The following is an 18600-nucleotide window of genomic DNA, read 5'->3' on the forward strand; positions in this document are numbered from 1 at the left end:
TCGGCCGGCACCTGCCAGAGGTGGCGGCACCAAATGTGTCCTTCGTTTGGTTTCCTCAAACCGAAAAAACGTAGGTTTTGCTCACCTAGCTTAGATCTGTCTCTTGCGAAAACGGCACATTTGACTGTTATTGAGGATTTGCAGAAGTGGTAACTGGCGGACCTACAGATGTCTGTGCATTGTCGCATTTTAGTTCGTGCAAGTGCCTCGATTTGCGCGCACAACGACCTGGTTCGCTAAATCCAACGTTAAATTAGAATACTGCTGCGCGCTGTGGGATCCTTACCAGATAGGACTGACGGAGTACATCGAAAAAGTTCAAAGAAAGGCAGCACGTTTTGTATTATCGCGAAATATGTGGGAGAGTGTCACAGAAATGATACAAGATTTGGGTTGGAAATCATTAAAAGAAAGACGTTTTTCTTTGCGACGGAATCTTCTCATGAAATTCCAATCACCAACTTTCTCCTCCGAATGTGAAAATATTTTGTTGACACCGAGCTACATAGAGAGGAACGATCACCACGATAAAATAAGGGAAATCAGAGCTCGTACTGAAAGATGTGGGTGTTCATTCTTTCCGAGCGTTATACGAGATTGGAATAATAGAGAATTGTGAAGGTGGTTCGATGAACCCATCTGCCGGGCACTTGAATGTGATTTACAGAGTATCCATGTACATGTAGATGTACATGTAAATTGCTCCGAAAAGGCTCGAAGTATCGAATTTTTTTCTTATCAAGTATTTCACAGCACAACCTCCCCTATAGCCCCCTTACAAGTTTTTTCCACGCTGTATCTGACCACCCACTGTAGTCCAACAAATGGTATGTAAACGTACGTTACTTCAGAAAAACTGTGCCGAATTCCCATACCTCTACTGTGTCGCAGGCTATTGTGAAATTAGAGCATTCAGTGGCCATATCTCTAGTAGTATTAGTAATGTGTCAATACGTCTCAGAGTAAAATATCTTTGAACTGTTTCTACAAACATGGCAGTTTTACTGTATTGCAATGCCTTTATTTTTTTGCGATATAGTCTGCAGTGTCCATTATGCATGATTGTCTGAAGGACGTTGAAAGTACATCGCAAAATCACAGGTATTACAATATATTACGTCAAGCCAAGACGTAACCACGACAAAGATGATAAGTCTCTCCCCGTGAGGGAATCTCAGAGGTAGTGCCAGTGCAGGACGTAGACACGCGGTGACATATGGAAGTCTGGGTTGGTCCTGGAGGCGTGTTCTGATAGGGGTGGCTGTTACTGGGATCGCTTGCGTAAAGCGGGAAATCGGGGTTCGAGCCCTCGTCCGCCACAAATTTTCGTTGTTACTAATACATTGCGCTGCTCGGGTCCGATCATACTCGCAGTTACGAATACATTTCTTGCGTGGCTGGTGTGGCGAGGTTAAATCGGTGGACACACAACTTGATTGTTGTCCTCTATCGAAGTAAGTAAAGATTGCAGCAGTGTATGGAGAGCGAACAAATTTTGTAGTATACTAATAATTTTACTAAACACCTACATAGCGACTGGGTTGGATAAAGAAATACCAATAACAACTGAGAACAGGAGAGCAATTACTTCCATGTTCAAATAATGTACAGGTTTGCTGCCGGGTGACGTCGTCGACCACCGCCGATATTTCTGCAGTAGCACACCCTGCCATTGTCAAGGCACAACCACAAGGACAAAGCAATGTGCAAGGGAATTTAATACCTCGGTTCACTGAGGAGAAACAAGGATGTGTTGGTCAGAAGGAAGACTGATGGTACGTTGGGACATTCTGTTTATAGGAAGCCTACTCACACTGACTCGTATCTGTGAGCTGATAGTTGTCACCATCCAGCTCAGCGGGAGGGAGTACTTCGTTCCTTGGTTCACAGGGCCCACGTTATCTCAGACACTGAAAGTTTGTCAGCTGAGCTATCACACCTCGAACTCACCTTTCGTCAGAATGGTTATAGTGAGAGGCGGATCAAACGTGCGTTGCGCTATCAGCCTTCTGTGCAACGGGTGAGTGACGGTAGCAACGAAGTGGCACCTAAGTCTACGGCCTTTTTGCCTTACGCTGGAAGCATTTCCAACAGGATTGCCCGTATTTTGCGGAAATATGATGTGAAATGTGTTTTTCGACCACCTTCTAAGATTAAGGCCCTGTTGGCGTCCGTGAAAGATGATCCTGGTTTGCGTAAGGCTGGTGCTTATGGTATTGTTTGCAGTTGCGGCATGTCATATATCGGTCAGACAATCAGAACTGTGTAAGATCGGTGTATTGAACATGAGCGTGACACACGCTTACAACAGCCGAGGAAATCCGCTATTGCAGAACATTGCCTTGACACCGGACATCCTATGGAACACAACAACACGTACATTCTGGCTTGCACGTCCAGCTATTGGGATAGTGTTATTTGGGAAGTGGGAAGCTGTTGAAATCAAAACTATCAAGCAACCTTATGAACAGAGATGGTGGATTTTATCTAAATGCTGCTTGGAATCCGGCTCTGTCTCTCATCAAAAAACAGAGACAGAATTAGGGCTACCTCACCTTTTGATTAATAGTCACTATCGATATTCCCGAGGGCATGCAGCTTTACTGTATGGTTAAATGATGATGGCATCCTCTTGGGTAAAATATTCCGGAGGTAAAATAGTCCCCATTCGGATCTCCGGGCGGGGACTACTCAAGAGGATGTCGTTATCAGGAGAAAGAAAACTGGCGTTCTACGGATCGGAGCGTGGAATGTCAGATCCCTTAATCGGGCAGGTAGGTTAGAAAATTTAAAAAGGGAAATGGATAGGTTGAAGTTAGATATAGTGGGAATTAGTGAAGTTCGGTGGCAGGAGGAACAAGACTTCTGGTCAGGTGACTACAGGGTTATAAACACAAAATCAAATAGGGGTAATGCAGGAGTAGGTTCAATAATGAATAGGAAAATAGGAATGCGGGTAAGCTACTACAAACAGCATAGTGAACGCATAATTGTGGCCAAGATAGATACGAAGCCCACACCTACTACAGTAGTTCAAGTTTATATGCCAACTAGCTCTGCAGATGACGAAGAAATTGAAGAAATGTATGATGAAATAAAAGAAATTATTCAGATTGTGAAGGGAGACGAAAATTTAATAGTCATGGGTGACTGGAATTCGAGAGTAGGAAAAGGGAGAGAAGGAAACATAGTAGGTGAATATGGATTGGGGCTAAGAAATGAAAGAGGAAGCCGCCTGGTAGAATTTTGCACAGAGCACAACATAATCATAACTAACACTTGGTTTAAGAATCATGAAAGAAGGTTGTATACATGGAAGAACCCTGGAGATACTAAAGGGTATCAGATAGATTATATAATGGTAAGACAGAGATTTCGGAACCAGGTTTTAAATTGTAAGACATTTCCAGGGGCGGATGTGGACTCTGACAACAATCTATTTGTTATGACCTGTAGATTAAAACTGAAGAAACTGCAAAAAGGTGGGAATTTAAGGAGATGGGACCTGGATAAACTGAAAGAACCAGAGGTTGTACAGAGTTTCAGGGAGAGCATAAGGGAACAATTGACAGGAATGGGGGAAAGAAATACAGTAGAAGAAGAATGGGTAGCTTTGAGGGACGAAGTAGCGAGGGCAGCAGAGGATCAAGTAGGTAAAAAGACGAGGGCTAGTAGAAATCCTTGGGTAACAGAAGAAATATTGAATTTAATTGATGAAAGGAGAAAATACAAAAACGCAGTAAATGAAGCAGGCAAAAAGGAATACAAACGTCTCAAAAATGAGATCGACAGGAAGTGCAAAATGGCTAAGCAGGGATGGCTAGAGGACAAATGTAAGGATGTAGAGGCCTATCTCACTAGGGGTAAGATAGATACTGCCTACAGGAAAATTAAAGAGACCTTTGCAGATAAGAGAACGACTTGTATGAATATCAAGAGCTCAGATGGAAACCCAGTTCTAAGCAAAGAAGGGAAAGCAGAAAGGTGGAAGGAGTATATAGAGGGTCTATACAAGGGCGATGTACTTGATGACAATATTATGGAAATGGAAGAGGATGTAGATGAAGATGAAATGGGAGATATGATACTGCGTGAAGAGTTTGACAGAGCACTGAAAGACCTGAGTCGAAACAAGGCCCCCGGAGTAGACAACATTCCATTGGAACTACTGACGGCCTTGGGAGAGCCAGTCCTGACAAACCTCTACCATCTGGTGAGCAAGATGTATGAAATAGGCGAAATACCCTCAGACTTCAAGAAGAATATAATAATTCCAATCCCAAAGAAAGCAGGTGTTGACAGATGTGAAAATTACCGAACTATCAGTTTAATAAGTCACAGCTGCAAAATACTAACACGAATTCCTTACAGACGAATGGAAAAACTAGTAGAAGCCAACCTCGGGGAAGATCAGTTTGGATTCCGTAGAAACACTGGAACACGTGCGGCAATACTGACCTTACGACTTATCTTAGAAGAAAGATTAAGGAAAGGCAAACCTACGTTTCTAGCATTTGTAGACTTAGAGAAAGCTTTTGACAATGTTGACTGGAATACTCTCTTTCAAATTCTAAAGGTGGCAGGGGTAAAATACAGGGAGCGAAAGGCTATTTACAATTTGTACAGAAACCAGATGGCAGTTATAAGAGTCGAGGGACATGAAAGGGAAGCAGTGGTTGGGAAGGGAGTAAGGCAGGGTTGTAGCCTCTCCCCGATGTTCTTCAATCTGTATATTGAGCAAGCAGTAAAGGAAACAAAAGAAAAATTCGTAGTAGGTATTAAAATTCATGGAGAAGAAATAAAAACTTTGAGGTTCGCCGATGACATTGTAATTCTGTCAGAGACAGCAAAGGACTTGGAAGAGCAGTTGAATGGAATGGACAGTGTCTAGAAAGGAGGATATAAGATGAACATCAACAAAAGCGAAACAACGATAATGGAATGTAGTCTAATTAAGTCGGGTGATGCTGAGGGAATTAGATTAGGAAATGAGGCACTTAAAGTAGTAAAGGAGTTATGCTATTTGGGGAGCAAAATAACTGATGATGGTCGAAGTAGAGAGGATATAAAATGTAGGCTGGCAATGGCAAGGAAAGCGTTTCTGAAGAAGAGAAATTTGTTAACATCGAGTATTGATTTAAATGTCAGGAACTCATTTCTGAAAGTATTCGTATGGAGTGTAGCCATGTATGGAAGTGAAACATGAACGATAAATAGTTTGAACAAAAAGAGAATAGAAGCTTTCGAAATGTGGTGTTACAGAAGAATGCTGAAGATTAGATGGGTAGATCACATAACTAATGAGGAAGTATTGAATAGGATTGGGGAGAAGAGTAGTTTGTGGCACGACTTGACCAGAAGAAGGGGTCGGTTGGTAGGACATGTTCTGAGGCATCAAGGGATCACCAATTTAGTATTGGAGGGCAGCGTGGAGGGTAAAAATCGTAGAGGGAGACCAAGAGATGAATATAGTAAGCAGATTCAGAAGGATGTAGGTTGCAGTAGGTACTGGGAGATGAAAAAGCTTGCACAGGATAGAGTAGCATGGAGAGCTGCATCAAACCAGTCTCAGGACTGAAGACCACAACAACAACAACATCGACATTTCTGATGTTGGTTATCTTTGGTTGTGTGTTGACTTTGCGGTTACTTGTTCTGTGTGTGGTATCTTCCTTGTTTATCCTCTGTGAACCGAGGTATTAAATTCCCTTGCACACTGCTTCCTCCTTGCAGTTGTGCCTTGAGAATGGCAGGGTGTGCTCCTGCCGAAATATCGGCGGTGGTCGACGACGTCACCCGGCAGCAAACCCGTAGATTATTTGAACATTCAACTCGCCGGGAACAGTTAAGGTCTCACAATTAATTCCATATTAGTGAATATTAAGGGAGTCAATCAAGGTATAGCTCAGTGTGCAATGCAGACATTCAATTCGAGTAGCTGTTAGTGCCTAGGAGTAACAACCTTCATAGACAGCTTTACGGTGAACACATGCGGATGGCGATTCACTAAATCTCTCTGCATGCAGCATGGTGAAACAAGGTCCGCTAACCTCCAGATCAAAACATTATTGTTTGCCGTATGACATACATCTGTGGCTGTGCTCCTGTTTACCTAATGAAGATTTATCTCTACCAGAAATTGAACACTGCTGTGACATAAATTCCACTAACTGAATAATGTTAGTGGAATAATGTTGTCATCAAAAAAAATTTCTCTGGGTTTTGATTTTTTGCCGACTTTATTTCTTTCTCAATGTCGCTAGTATCGATGTTGGCAGCACTCGTGCTCGTAATGATATTTTCTGTAAGCTGCAACACATTTTAGCAATCTCTCCACATGAAAGAACATTTGAGAACAAAATTTACTCTAACGTTTTGACGTAATGTCTTTGACTTAAGTTTTTTATACCTTTACCAACTATGTGAATACTAAATATGGTAGCTCTGATAGACTTAGAAAATCAGCGTAGTTCTTTGTTACATTGCTCAGACTGTAGGTTAGCTGTCATACTCACTGAGGACTCAGCGGATTTTCCCTGCGACAATCAATCAACGTGTTTCAGTTAGTAACAAGTACTTGCCTGCATTGTTACCATTGCTTTAAAACCGTAAATGTCGTCAAATAGCGTCAGCTGTTCGGTACCGACAGAATAATTAATTTAGGTTAATACAGCAACTCTCATAGTCAGTTTTACAAGGATATTTTTAGAATGCGTCCCCATAAATCAGGGTTTTCACTGTCTCTTAGAAAATAGTAATTTGCTCGCTACTATACGATTGGGAACTGAAGTTTTCTTTGGATTCTTCAGCGGTGGAATACCCATCGACGTGATGATTCGGCATGTGCAAACAATTTTTGACGCAACACTCTCAATTCGTATCTCGGCAGGTGTATGAGACAACAACGTCGGATATCGATACACACTCTGACTTGTTCCACACGTACAGTGGCCCACGGATCCCGCGCAGTACCCGAGCGACAAGTGCGCAGGCCGAGTTCGCCTGAGGCCGCTTGCCACTCTCATTCCTCGCTCTGCGTCCTGCAGACGCGTCACGTCCTCCACTCCTGACAAATGAAACACCGGCGTCTGTCCAGTCCTGCGGCGCACGTCACTCGGAACCCATCATTAGTCATCATTCCGTGAATTAGGCTCCGAGTGCTAATTCCTGGCGTCCGGCTGCCCACGATCCGCCAGGGCTGATAATTCGTCGTGATCGATACTTCCGCTGTCTCTGACACGTACTCGACCAGATCCTGGGCCGCCGGTGGTTCTCAGCTCTCCACAGCCCACCTGCGCGCTGTAATTTCATTACGATGGCCGAAATACTGCCGCATGTAACGGAGTGAGAACACTGGAACAGCAGAGGAGCTTTCATGCTCGGTGTCTCGCACGTAAATTCGAAAATAAAATCAGTCACACAGAGGACATTAGAAGATAGCGTGATAAATGTAACACGAAGAGACAAGTCCCAAGTAAAGATATAAGGAACAACTACTACTAAAATGGCGGTGGATGAAACATCGTAAGAATACATGATGACAGGTGGAGAAAATTACGTCTTCCCAAGAAGGACAAAGTAGTGGGGGAAGACAAAGGTGGAGGACTGCCATGGCAACTATACTACGGGTCATAGATGAGTGGAACATGCTGGGAGAACAATTTGTCCGGCAGTGTCTAACTAATGGCTAATACCAACAACAACAACAACATGTAGAGACGTGGATTGTAAGATAACGACAGCGTATGGAATTTATTTTTAAAAAATGCCTACAGAGTTTGTGCGTCTGTTACACAGTATTGATAGATGGGTGTGATATTTATTTATTTCGGAGTGTGATATTTATTTATTTCGTTTGGTAAGATTAGAGTCTTCAGGTCTCCTCTTACATCTAACCAGACGTCCACAATGAGTTAACATTGCAGTACGTGTATTACATGAACAGTACATGCCAATAATAATAATATTAACAATTCATGACATTCGCATGAGCTAACAGAAATAGAGCATTCACAGATATGACACCGCTCCAGACAAGACTCGTCAAACTCAGAGCAAGATATGGATCCCATATCCTCCACAAAAGACCAGACATGGAAGACATACTGACAAACATACCACCAACGACACAACGACCAAAATTCAAATACATATACCCAGCACGTACAGTAGCTCAAACACCTCCAGAATACTCCACGACCTAGCACCAACAATGACACAACTGACTCATCTTGAAACAACCCCACCTCACATAGACGAAAGACCATAGTAAAAGCCCATGACATGATGTATAACGCACCAAAATCCACATCCAAAACACCACACCGGCTCTACACCACACAAAACACACAAGTATCATACAGAAAAATACAACATCAACACACATAAAACACAACAAAAGAGAACAAGAACAATCATAGAATCATAGACTAAGGAAAATATTCTAGTAGCCAACTCCGAGTACTGTAGTAACAGGAAAGGAGAACTGGTAACCAAGAAGTAAGTAAAGACACAAAAGTACGAACACCACAACAAACACGACACCACAACACATAACACTCCTGTACAAGCAAGCAGAACAAAAAGGAAAACAAAAGAAATACGCACCACTCTCATAGTACTAAAACTATGATGAAAATCGCAACCACCCTAATCCCTAATATAAGCACCCTAAACAATGTAAACCATTACTTAATGGTAAATCACTTATTTATTCTTATCTATATTTCAATTATTTTAATCTATAATGTTACCAATCACTTATTTATGTGTTAATGAAGTTAAAAAATAACTATATTATGAATAGAATGTATTCAAAAATATAAAAATATAAGTTACGTAAAATAAATAAAATAAAGATGAAAACCTCTGGCTGTTGAAGGGCACTGAGATAAGCCTTAAAACAGCACGCCTTCTCCCCTCAGGAGAAGGAGTGAAACGTGCTATGAGAAAAAAAATGGTTCTTGCAGAAGAATTAGCGGATTTCTCGGAGTTGTCTGCTTACTTACGTACCCAAGTTATGTGAAGTGGGGAAGGGAATGACATCGTTTGCCCCACCAGTAAGGGTGAAATGCAATTAGCACTGTCACCTACCAGCCAAAGACCCAGAAGGCAACGTGTATGACAATAATATAAGTATTTTCCATATTTTTTCATGTCTCTTCCCTTTCTACCTTAGGAATCCCGAATACAATGGATTCGATATTAATGAACAACGTTCCTGATTATTTTTATGTCATCCCTTTTCTACCTCCACCCTCACCACACCGCTAGGGGTGAAGCGTCATCGACACTGTTGCCACAGATATGGAATGTTTTCAGCAATTTATAGCTGACGCAGTCATCCTTACTCATCCCCACTTCTAGCGGTGGCACAGACGTCTTACCCCTCCCTCACTTCGTTTTTCCCTACCCAGTAACCCTTGTGTGTATTAAGTTTGGGCTCCAGGCGTACAATAGTGACTCTTAATATGTGCCGGGTATCCCAGATGGAATGGTCATTATTCAGATATGACAGGAACGACTATTCGAAGGAAAAAAAACTGTGGTAAATATGGGCTGCAAAAACGTATACCTTAAGGGCTGTGACCACGTCTTCATCTTATATACTGTGGAATACGTCTCTTCTACTGAACAAGTGCTCATATCTCTTAAGGTACTCATTTTAGATCCGATGTTTCCTTGACAATTTCTTCTCCTCCTAAAATATGGAAAGCAAAGATATTCCCTTCACAGTATCGATTATGAAAAAGTGCTCACAGCTCTTAAGATATGCATTTAAGAGCCTATGTGTATTGGACTCTTTTGCTCTGAGTAATGGTTTCTGTCATATCCCTGAATACTGACATTCCTCCCAGGACACCCCGTATAATGTTGTACCTATATTTCAGAACCTTGATCTGAAGATGGTCTTGGAGACCATCAGAGGAATGAATGCTGCTAGATTGCGTTCGTTAACTTCATAAGGACTGAGTACCTTGCGTCATAGTGTGGGATATGGATATTATCTCTAGTTTACATAGCTGTCAATTATCACAGCAGGTTTTAAATTTCTGATCTGTTTAAACCGGTGGCCGTACCCTTTATTCAAGGACTCCATGATGCTGTCTTCTAACAAAAAAATGCAACACCCCAGATTGCCTGTGCTACCCTGACCGACACTAGGCAACGTATGCTGGACTGTTGCCATGGCCTGGTTTGCGATGAGACTGACACGCCACCGCTCACAGCCTTGTTTCCTAAATTTCGTAACTCGTATACCCTGAACCACCTACAAGTTTAATCACGTATTCGTCCTACTAACGTTTATACGTGTAAGTCAGATCTCCTTGTTTGCTATCTTCCCTGGTGTTGCAATGTTAATGTCTAGCAGGGTGTCCCAGGAGGAGTGGTCAATATTCAGTGATTTGATAGGAACCCTCATTTGAAGCAAAAAATTCATGTCGTCTTATGCGCTATTCCGAAGGCTTTCCGAACTACTGTAGCACATTTGTTTGTGGGCTAGTGACCCGCATGTATATGTCTCGCCGACTCCACCTCTCTGACGTTTTATTCCAGCCCAGTCTACATCGTTGCTTCCAGACTCTTGGCTCAGGATGTCTTCCTGCCGTTAAACCCGCCCACTGAACGCGCAGTTGTCCATGGTGTGCTGCGAGTGAAGTGTTGCGAGGCACTGAGAGTTTATCACAGAGAAGCATCGATTAATGTGTTTGTATGGTGTATGCTTCGGTTTCTGCGATGATAGTGCTCCTGCAACTGTCGGACGACACCGTCTGCGCTTTCCGACACACCGAATTCCTGATCGTAGAGTTTTCAGCACACTGCGTGAAACAGGTATTCTTCCAAGTTCTCATTTTTCTTCTGCATCTACATCTACATACATGCTCCCGCAATCCACCATACGGTCCGTGGCGGAGGGTCCTCGTACCACAACTAGCGTCTTCTTTCCCTGTTCCACTCCCAAACAGAACAGAGGGAAAAATGACTGCGTATATGCCTCTGTATGAGCCCTAATCTCTCTTATCTTATCTTTGTGGTCTTTCCGCGAAATATAAGGTGGCGGCAGTAAAATTGTACTACAGTCAGCCTCAACGTGTAGTCCAATAACCTGCTTAGGAACAGCAATATATTGTTGTACAACAGCTGTAATGTGAAGTGTATGATAATGGTTAGAAGTGAATGTATTAAAAACACGTATCTTTCAGTCGGTACTTTGTAAAAGGCATATTGTAATGTTTACTAACTGTTTTATATGCGTCAGCCCGACAATGTACTGAATAACACAGAAAATAAATGACATTGTACGTTATATGTTTCCCTCTCCGAAACCAATCGAAATAGCGCATATGTCCGTATGAAATTTTTTGCTCCAAATGATTGTTCCTGTCATATCACCAAATATTGACCATTGCTCCCGGAAGACCTCGTATAAATTGACACAAACTAAGAAGGAACTGCTGTTGTTATTTTAGTTTTGCGAAATGGTTTTTTCCATTAAAATGAAAGAAACTACTGAATGATATGTCAAGATGAATAGTTGTGGAAGATTAACATTACAACCATCTTCGTTGGCAGAAGCTAAACGTCGAGCTACCACAGCAAGTCCTGAGGTGACATTCTTTCAGAGTGGAGAGAGTAAAATGCATCACTGTTCAAGGGAATTGGGGAGCCACTGTCATGTCATGGCAACCAGTCCCGCCTCGTTCTTCGAAGACAGCCGACGTAATAACAACTAGAGATAAACTGGAATGAAATGTTAAAAAAATATCGAGTGATATCGATAAATCACCGAAGAAATTCTTTTAAGTAAACTGCAGTAGATTTATGATAAGTTTTCTATAAATATGAAAATCGAATAGAAAACTTACAGAAATATAAATCACTCTCTTGGATAAAGAGATTAAAACTAACTGCAGGAAAAACTACATTTCTTACTTGAAGAATTATTACCAACATAAAACGAATGTAAATCACCAACAACTTCAAAGATTTTGGTGAGATAATTCAAGAAAACATTTAGAAACACTTGCCAAATATTATAATACCGCTACTGATGATAATGACACAAAAATAGCGTGCTAAACAATGAAACCTATTTTCAATCAGAAAATACTGTCATCTCAGGAACAGTCAGGAAAGATGAGGTTATGATTTATAGAACAGTTTTCTTTTAAATTTTGCTTTGTAATTTAGAGATTCTAAGAAAGATTAATTTCTATCAATTTTGCTGTGTTCACAGATGTATACATTTTGTGTACGTTGTGCGTTTGGTTTTATTCATTACAACTGCAGGCAGCACACCGATGAATTTTTATAATATCTATGTAAATTAACTTTATTAAGTTTGGTAATAAACATATCACCACATAAGATGGTGGGCTTAATAAATTTCACTACAAGAAAAATCGTAAAAGTAACGAAAAAGAAAGATAAAAAAAAAATCTGTCAATATAAATTATCATGCAGATTTCGCCATAGGCCGAATTTGGGATATCTGTACAGGAAATGAATAACCCATACTACCAATAGGCACGTTGTTGAAAGTCAATAATAAATTGTAGAGTAGATGCGTATTGTCGTTATCGGTTGTACCCTTATATTAAGAGTAGAGTGTAGTCTTTTTTCTTGAATTTATACCGTAAAACGACAAAAACGGCATTCAGACCGGTTTTTGCCTTGTAACCCACTTCAGTGCTTCGCAGCAGATGTAACACATGCTCAGTCTAAGCAGCACTTATTGTGCCACAAAGCAACTCTCAAGATTTTATCAACAGTTCCGAAAGACGAGAAACGTCTTTCATCGAATAAAACAACAACTTTACTATTACCAGTCACTGTTTATTTACTTCCACATTGCTTTTAGAAGGTTAAACCTCCATCATCAGGTGGTTTTTTGTGGACTAACATGGAATGTGCGTACTATGTTACGACTTCGGAGAATCTATGGCTCTGTGTAATAGAGAAAATCAAAATGCTATTTCAGAACAGAAATAAGCAGTGATTGGCAACAATAAACATGTTGTATCATTCGATGTCAATAACAGTCACGGTAAAGACTAAGAAAAACTGTTGCATTTAAATGTCTGCCACATAGACACTTCACAGCAGGACGATCTCTCGCCTTAACTGCTCGACGAAATGGAATTATGTCTACTACTAAAATGGCTGCAGATGTTACAGCTTCCTCAAGAGTTGCGCCTTTCCAAGAATCTGTCCATCGTTGGCGTGTGTGGCAGATGTCTGCCTGTGTGTAATGTGTATGCCGTCCGTGACTGACCAGATACTTGTTATGGTGTCGAAATCAGCGAGATTGTCCCATGAACAAATACTGGGATGAGATTTTACACTTCAGAGTGATTCTCTTCATATATTCGTTGCGCAGGAAAGTTGTGAGAAAAGGAACCACATGGTCCTTATGGAAATAATTTAATGTTGGAGCTATCCTGCTTAGGAACACCACATCATGATTGGATTTAGGAAGCTGTACATCCTTGTGTGTTACCAGAGGAATAATGTTAAGGCCCGAAGGTATACATTGGAACACACATATACGAGTTTTCTGAGGTTGCATGTCGTCCAAAGTTGCTCTTCATAGTCGACTGTGCACATCCTCATAGAGCTACTATTTTGCGTAAAGATTTCGTTGATGAAGATACTAAGGAAACAGATTGGTCAGCGATGTCTCTGCGACCACAGAGCACGTATAGAGTAGACTGATAAAACGTTTGACACATTTTTGGTTTCACTAATTATAATATTTTATACAGTTACATCACGATGAGAGAAAAAGGAATGGTTGCCATTAAATTTGCTGTAGTTCATATAGAGCAGACAGCTCAATATCGACCAAGGAACATTCATATTCCCTCCTGTTTTAGTGTGCAGGATGTTTTATTGTGATTAAAAATGTGCATCTCGAATGGATTGATCACGCAACACCACATAGCCAGTTCCCTGTAAATATCCTATAAGAAACAGTACAAGGATGGATAGATAGCCCAAGGATGATTGCATCTAAATTTCATAACAAGCTATACATATTGCAAGAAATTCTAATTATGTAGAAACAGAGAAGTTGGCTTTTAATAGATTCAGATTCGGAGCAGCCAACCACTTGAAAGACTGATGATCAAGATGTGTGTCATTAATTTTTTTGTTTCTGTATGTTAAATGTCTACTTTATTCATTAATCCTTTAAGTGACACTGCTTCCCCCATGAACCATGGACCTTGCCGTTGGTGGGGAGGCTTGCGTGCCCCAGCGATACAGATGGCCGTACCGTAGGTGCAACCACAACGGAGGGGTATCTGTTGAGAGGCCAGACAAACATGTGGTTCCTGAAGAGGGTCAGCAGCCTTTTCAGTAGTTGCAGGGGCAACAGTCTGGATGATTGACTGATCTGGCCTTGTAACATTAACCAAAACGGCCTTGCTGTGCTGGTACTGCGAACGGCTGAAAGCAAGGGGAAACTACAGCCGTAATTTTTCCCGAGGACATGCAGCTTTACTGTATGATTAAATGATGATGGCGTCCTCTTGGGTAAAATATTCCGGAGGTAAAATAGTCCCCCATTCGGATCTCCGGGCGGGGACTACTCAAGAGGACATCGTTATCAGGAGAAAGAAAACTGGCATTCTACGGATCGGAGCGTGGAATGTCAGATCCCTTAATCGGGCAGGTAGATTGGAAAATTTAAAAAGGGAAATGGATAGGTTAAAGTTAGATATAGTGGGAATTAGCGAAGTTCGGTGGCAGGAGGAACAAGACTTTTTGTCAGGTGATTACAGGGTTATAAATACAAAATCAAATAGGGGTAATGCAGGAGTAGGTTTAATAATGAATAAAAAAATAGGAGTGCGAGTTAGCTACTACAAACAGCATAGTGAACGCATTATTGTGGCCAAGATAGACACAAAGCCCATGCCTAATACAGTAGTACAAGTTTATATGCCAACTAGCTCTGCAGATGATGAAGAAATTGATGAAATGTATGACGAGATAAAAGAAATTATTCAGGTAGTGAAGGGAGACGAAAATTTAATAGTCATGGGTGACTGGAATTTGTCAGTAGGAAGAGGGAGAGAAGGAAACATAGTGGGTGAATATGGATTGGGGGGAAGAAATGAAAGAGGAAGCCGCCTTGTAGAATTTTGCACAGAGCATAACTTAATCATAGCTAACACTTGGTTCAAGAATCATGAAAGAAGGTTGTATACCTGGAAGAATCCTGGAGATACTAAAAGGTATCAGATAGATTACATAATGGTAAGACAGAGATTTAGGAACCAGGTTTTAAATTGTAAGACATTTCCAGGGGCAGATGTGCATTCTGACCACAATCTATTGGTTATGAACTGCAGATTGAAACTGAAGAAACTGCAAAAAGGCGGGAATTTAAGGAGATGGGACCTGGATAAACTGAAAGAACCAGAGGTTGTACAGAGTTTCAGGGAGAGCATAAGGGAACAATTGACAGGAATGGGGGAAAGAAATACAGTAGAAGAAGAATGGGTAGCTCTGAGGGATGAAGTAGTGAAGGCAGCAGAGGATCAAGTAGGTAAAAAGACGAGGGCTAATAGAAATCCTTGGGTAACAGAAGAAATATTGAATTTAATTGATGAAAGGAGAAAATATAAAAACGCAGTAAATGAAGCAGGCAAAAAGGAATACAAACGTCTCAAAAATGAGATCGACAGGAAGTGCAAAATGGCTAAGCAGGGATGGCTAGAGGACAAATGTAAGGATGTAGAGGCTTGTCTCACTAGGGGTAAGATAGATACTGCCTACAGGAAAATTAAAGAGACCTTTGGAGAGAAGAGAACCACTTGTATGAATATCAAGAGCTCAGATGGCAACCCAGTTCTAAGCAAAGAAGGGAAGGCAGAAAGGTGGAAGGAGTATATAGAGGGTCTATACAAGGGCGATGTACTTGAGGACAATATTATGGAAGTGGAAGAGGATGTAGATGAAGATGAAATGGGAGATAAGATACTGCGTGAAGAGTTTGACAGAGCACTGAAAGACCTGAGTCGAAACAAGGCCCCGGGGGTAGACAACATTCCATTAGAACTACTGACGGCCTTGGGAGAGCCAGTCATGACAAAACTCTACCATCTGGTGAGCAAGATGTATGAGACAGGCGAAATACCCACAGACTTCAAGAAGAATATAATAATTCCAATCCCAAAGAAAGCAGGTGTTGACAGATGTGAAAATTACCGAACTATCAGTTTAATAAGTCACAGCTGCAAAATACTAACGCGAATTCTTTACAGACGAATGGAAAAACTGGTAGAAGCGGACCTCGGGGAAGATCAGTTTCGATTCCGTAGAAATGTTGGAACACGTGAGGCAATACTAACCTTACGACTTATCTTAGAAGAAAGATTAAGAAAAGGCAAACCTACGTTTCTAGCATTTGTAGACTTAGAGAAAGCTTTTGACAACGTTAACTGGAATACTCTCTTTCAAATTCTGAAGGTGGCAGGGGTAAAATACAGGGAGCGAAAGGCTATTTGCAATTTGTACAGAAACCAGATGGCAGTTATAAGAGTCGAGGGGCATGAAAGGAAAGCAGTGGTTGGGAAAGGAGTGAGACAGGGTTGTAGCCTCTCCCCGATGTTATTCAATCTGTATATTGAGCAAGCAGTAAAGGAAACAAAAGAAAAATTCGGAGTAGGTATTAAAATCCATGGAGAAGAAATAAAAACTTTGAGGTTCGCCGATGACATTGTAATTCTGTCAGAGACAGCAAAGGACTTGGAAGAGCAGTTGAACGGAATGGACAGTGTCTTGAAAGGAGGATATAAGATGAACATCAACAAAGCAAAACGAGGATAATGGAATGTAGTCAAATTAAATCGGGTGATGCTGAGGGGATTAGTTTAGGAAATGAGACACTTAAAGTAGTAAAGGAGTTTTGCTATTTAGGGAGTAAAATAACTGATGATGGTCGAAGTAGAGAGGATATAAAATGTAGACTGGCAATGGCAAGGAAATCGTTTCTGAAGAAGAGAAATTTGTTAACATCGAGTATAGATTTAAGTGTCAGGAAGTCGTTTCTGAAAGTATTTGTATGGAGTGTAGCCATGTGTGGAAGTGAAATATGGACGATAACCAGTTTGGACAAGAAGAGAATAGAAGCTTTCGAAATGTGGTGCTACAGAAGAATGCTGAAGATAAGGTGGGTAGATCATGTAACTAATGAGGAGGTATTGAATAGGATTGGGGAGAAGAGAAGTTTGTGGCACAACCTGACTAGAAGAAGGGGTCGGTTGGTAGGACATGTTTTGAGGCATCAAGGGATCACAAATTTAGCATTGGAGGGCAGCGTGGAGGGTAAAAATCGTAGAGGGAGACCAAGAGATCAATACACTAAGCAGATTCAGAAGGATGTAGGTTGCAGTAGGTACTGGGAGATGAAGAAGCTTGCACAGGATAGAGTAGCATGGAGAGCTGCATCAAACCAGTCTCAGGACTGAAGACCACAACAACAACAACAAGTGACAATGGTGACCTACCATTTGTAATTACTTCTGCTGATTCATTTATATGAACAATTACCATGCCATGCCTATAATAGACATCGAAATAAATAACAAATTGAACAGTTTTCTTAATGATTATTTCCAAATAGTACATGGCGACATGTACAGTAGTTCTTTGTTGTGCAGATGAAAACATTTTTTTCAATTTTGGAGGTAATTCTTCAGACTCCGTGTTGTAATGTAACTGTCAGTATTTATTACAAAAACTCTATAGACTGGATTAGCACTTGACATGATCCAATAAAATTTCACATACAATAAATTTTTTACATCTGTATTGTAGTTTAACTTATGATTTACATCATGTTAACGTATGGATCAATGCAAAATATATGTATTAACAGAGAAGTGAATTACGTAAGATACTTGTATTTGAAATGCTAATACAAAATTCAAAATATCTATTTTTATTTTGCATTTGAAATACTTTTTTTCAAAAAGAATTCCCTATTTTATTTGCAATACTTAAAATATAGATATCTGCATCTGCAAAATGCAAAATGCTTCTCTGGAAATATATGTTTAATGAGCTGTTTGTTTAAACGAAAGTAGTTCTGCAATGGATACAGGAGGTGTGTCAAATGTGTATGACCATGACCCTAATGATTACAAAATGCAGTAACACTTGAGTACAACATGCAATACATTTACCATTATTGTTTATGTAATGTAAAACGTACAAAAGTCATCAGATAACGCCAAAGTACCTGAATGAAGGAGGGAGCGAGGGCACACACGTTGAATTTAGTAGCTTCAAGATATTTTTATGTGGCCACACCTCAGAGTAATACATAGAGAACAGTTTATGATGCAGTCATGTCAAAATATCGTGCAGTTTGGAGTTCAAGGTCTCCTAAAGCTTGTGAGACTGTTTAGAATCAACTGGAAATCCCCTTCTTACCCATGTCAGGGTGACGGAATTCATGCCACAATTCTATTCAAGGTCTACTCATAGTCAACGATACATTAAACAAAACTTTAACGCAACTTGTATTAGAAGATTTTAAACAAATAGAAATACAGTTTCTTAATGGATATATAATCTATTCATATC

Source organism: Schistocerca americana, chromosome 5, assembly GCF_021461395.2.
Source record: "Schistocerca americana isolate TAMUIC-IGC-003095 chromosome 5, iqSchAmer2.1, whole genome shotgun sequence".
In the NCBI taxonomy this organism is placed as follows: Eukaryota; Metazoa; Arthropoda; class Insecta; order Orthoptera; family Acrididae; genus Schistocerca; species Schistocerca americana.